We start from the raw sequence: 3,957 nt of genomic DNA on the forward strand, positions 1-3,957 counted from the left end.
CCATGGGAGTCACTGGATTCTTTTGTAAGCTATAGTCAGACGTACTGCAATGCTTTTAGCTGCTTACTACAGTCGACTACAACACGACAAACCTAATTTCAGTCAAGGTACCAGGCAGACAGTCATTCAGGAGTAAGTGGAGAGAGAGGTAAACTGAGGCAAAAACCCAGGCACCAGAAGAGAATGAAGTAGCAGGAAACAGCGCAGCATCTACAGCCTCCTAGGGCTTCTCCTGCAGTTCTTGTCATTTAGAAGATGTTTCCTTCCTCCATGTGCCCAGATCCAAACCATCCGTGTTGGAACAAGGATGCGTTTCTATGGGACTCACTAGAAATTTTCAGTATAACATATGATTAATTCCCAACAGGTTTCAGTAGATGTTGTTTACAGGCTCTGTGACCTTGTTTTCACTAATTCATTTCCATGGTGTGTGACAAGCTCACTTAGGAGGTAACAAGTGTGTAGCAAGTGTGACCCCAACACACATGATACATACAAGTGACTCTGAGGTTTCGGCCTCATCAGACCCAACAAGGCATCAATATAAGTAAGTAGATTAGTGAGATCATTTTTTAAAAGCAGAAGCCACTTTGGATGCTGTACAGAGAAATGAGAAATAGCAAAATGACTTCAATATATTTTTTGACCCTATAACTCATCTTCTTTAAGTCAGGACTTTCTCATGCACTTGGCTCTGATGGCCTAATTAATTCAATTTGCCTAATCAATAAGTACCTGTTGAGTGCTTTCTATATGCTAATCTTTACAAGGGTGGAAAGTGTAAATACCTCTTTCCATCCTAGAGGCAATTTTTTTTTTTTGCCATCCTTTAATCTTTTATTGGCAAGGTGCCAAGAAACATGTTTATAAAGTGTACACATTTTATATTTGCTAAATGATATTGATGTATTTAAAGAGCAGTATTTTTATCTACAATTTGTAGTGTGCAGCAAATATATGTGCATGCATGATTAAGCAAATTGAAGGTTTAAAACTCAAAGAGTTTTGTAAAGTATACAATTGAATATCACTAAACTTTTTAAAAATCATAACATTAGAGAAAAAAATTTCTCCTTCTGAGTCACTCCCATGACTTTTCTTAGTAATTGCCCCTTCTTCAATAACTGTTATACTCAAATCTAACAATATCAATTAGTTTCATCTACATTAAGTTTTATAGGAAGAACTCATACAGTGCATATTAATTAGTGTTTTGTTACATTCAATTGTATCTTTGTTACAAAACCATGAGCTAAAACTGAATTTGGTTACTCATGGTCGAGACTCACTGACTCATGCTAATTTTTTTGATTATAGCTTTTGCCTTAAAATTTATGGGCTTTTTTCTGAAATCAATATTACCTTATACTTCCTGTGTGATGCCGTATATGATGGTTAATCATGACTGGCAGCATACTTGAACCTGGAGTCACCTGACACACTCACAGAACAGATCTGTCCATCCTAGCATTTTTGACTTAGTACTAAGGAGGGAAAACCTTTCAAAGCACCTGCTAACAATGCCAGCAAATGCAGGAGAGAACTGACAGGAGACTGAACTCAGCATGGACCCCTGAGAGACAGAACAGGCGACTGGAACCTGGAGGACAAAGAGCTAGGAAGACCTTCTGAGAGGTGAAAATTTGAGTGCCTCCTAAGAACAAAAGGGCCTTGGTATGTTGACTGGATATGAGCAAAGAAAGAAGAGTAGCTGAGTTCAAGGTGTCAGGAGGAGATGAGGCTGGATTGATGGCAGGTGTCATGTTAAAAAGGTCTAGAAATCCCACAGGAGTAGGAGGCACAGCATTATAATTAGAGAGCCTCGTGCATAGTAGGTACCCGGTTCTCCAAAGTGTGTCTTGTGGAACAACAAAAGGCCAATAAATAAATTGTAGGTTTGCTTTGACAAACTGGTCACACTGGGCATGTGTTCAGTTGTGAAGAGAAGTCCCTATCATGTAGTCTGAGTTTAACATTTAACGTTGAGTCTTCGCCGGTTATTTTTAAACGTCACTTGCTGCCACTGCCTTTAAACATTTCACTTTGATCCCTCTGCTGCTGTCAGGGCTGCCAGCAGTCATGAAGAACAGGGTGCTGGCTACCTGCATTCCTAGACTCCTTTCACCTCGCTTCTCTATTGTCTGTAACTCTTAGACGACAGAACCTTATCAACAGTGTCACCATCCAATACAGACCAACCCTCCACCTTGTCACCTACAAAACGATGTTTGTGACGACCAGTTGACACATGTTCTTGGAAGGCAATTGTGGAGATGGGCTATGGATAAAAGTATGCTAAGAATCATGCCTCAGCAAAATATCATTATATAGATTATAAGCAAAATGAGAAACAGAGGCCAAACATGCACTTACTCTGATGCCAATAGCCAGGTTATTGGAACACAGAATTATGGAGAAAATCAAGTAAGTTACTGAGTTTCAAATTCAAAGTAAAAATGGTAGAGTGAGAAGTGGAGTGTATTTGGGTCACTAGGGGCTTCTCCGTTGGGAGGCTGAGAAGCCAAGGCGTCTGGGTACTCTTGATAGTTGTATAGGGATCCTCCATTATTCTGCAATTTCCTTCTTCCTCTCATGCCCTGAGGAGCATTTTGACCTGTGTCCTTTCCTCTGCCTGCTGTGTCTGGAATGGAATGCAGTATCCATCCTTCCCTCCTGCTGCCCACTTCCACACCTTATGTCAGTAAAGGAAACCATGGCTGCTCATCGCTTTCTGAGGAATTACCCAGTTGTTCATGATGCAAATCTCTCTCTTAAATTTTTTCTTTTATTTTTTGAGATTATAATATAATTGTATCATTTTCCCTTCTCTTTCCTCCCATAATACCCCTCATGTATTCCCTATTTCAAATTCATGGTCTTTTTTTCATTCATTGTTGTTAAGAGTGTGTGTGTGTGTGTGTGTGTGTGTGTGTGTGTGTGTGTGTGTGTGTTCCTATATACACAAAGAGAACTTGCACATTCCATATAATGCTACTTGTATGTATGTTTTCAGGGCTGATTATTTGGTATTGGATAACCAGTTTCTGTGCTCATTCCAGAGGAAGGCAATTTTTCCAGCTCTCATCATTCCTTCACTGTCTTTAGTTCTTTGTGTAGGACTGAGGACTTCTGAGCTTTCCCCCATCCCCATTAGCATGTCTATAGGTATGATCATTGTTCAGCTCATGTTTAGGCAGTTATGCTGACAAGCGCTTAGAGATGTAGCTTCTATTGTTTGTAGGAGACAAAGTTTCATAGCAAGCTCCCTGTTCCTCTGACTCCTACAGTCTCTTAAAAACTATTCTCATCTCCCTCTTTCTACCTATTCAGAGAGGGGGCAGGAAGTAGCCTTTGGATATCCAAAGGCATGATGGAGCATCATCTCATGTCAAGATGAATTTGTCTTGATGAAGCTCCGGAGAATTCCGTAACAGCAGCAGGAAGTTTGTGCTTCATGAGCATGACAAAGACTCATGACAGCAGACTCGAGACTGCACAGCTGTGAGGTAAAGCAGTCACCAAGTTTAGTGCCGGCCTGGTGCATTTGGCTGTGGTGCTAACAAGCATGCTGATCTCCCCAGCGCTGTTCAGGTTTGGAGGTAGGGCACAATATGTGAAGGGCAATCAGCTAGCTGTACATCCTAGGCTAAATAGGAAAGAACCATAAGGATCAGGTTGGGCTTCAAATCAGAGGTGTGGGTACAGTGGGGAAAGAGATATTTTTCTGTTTCTGATTCATTACTGAACCCACAAAACAGGGTGGAGATATGTTACTTCCATTTTAAAATTTGCTGCTACTAGAGTAGAGGGGAAGAAATCCCTTAAGAGAGAGATGCCTGAATCACCTGGGATGTGGCTGAGCAGCGGAATGCTCGTCTGTCATCCATAAGGTCGGCCTCATTCTTAGTACTGCACAGAAAAAAGCAACAAAGAAAGGGACCAACTCATACATCATAC

Source organism: Peromyscus californicus, unplaced genomic scaffold (assembly GCF_007827085.1).
Source record: "Peromyscus californicus insignis strain IS unplaced genomic scaffold, ASM782708v3 Scaffold_18__1_contigs__length_77618521, whole genome shotgun sequence".
Lineage (NCBI taxonomy): Eukaryota > Metazoa > Chordata > Mammalia > Rodentia > Cricetidae > Peromyscus > Peromyscus californicus.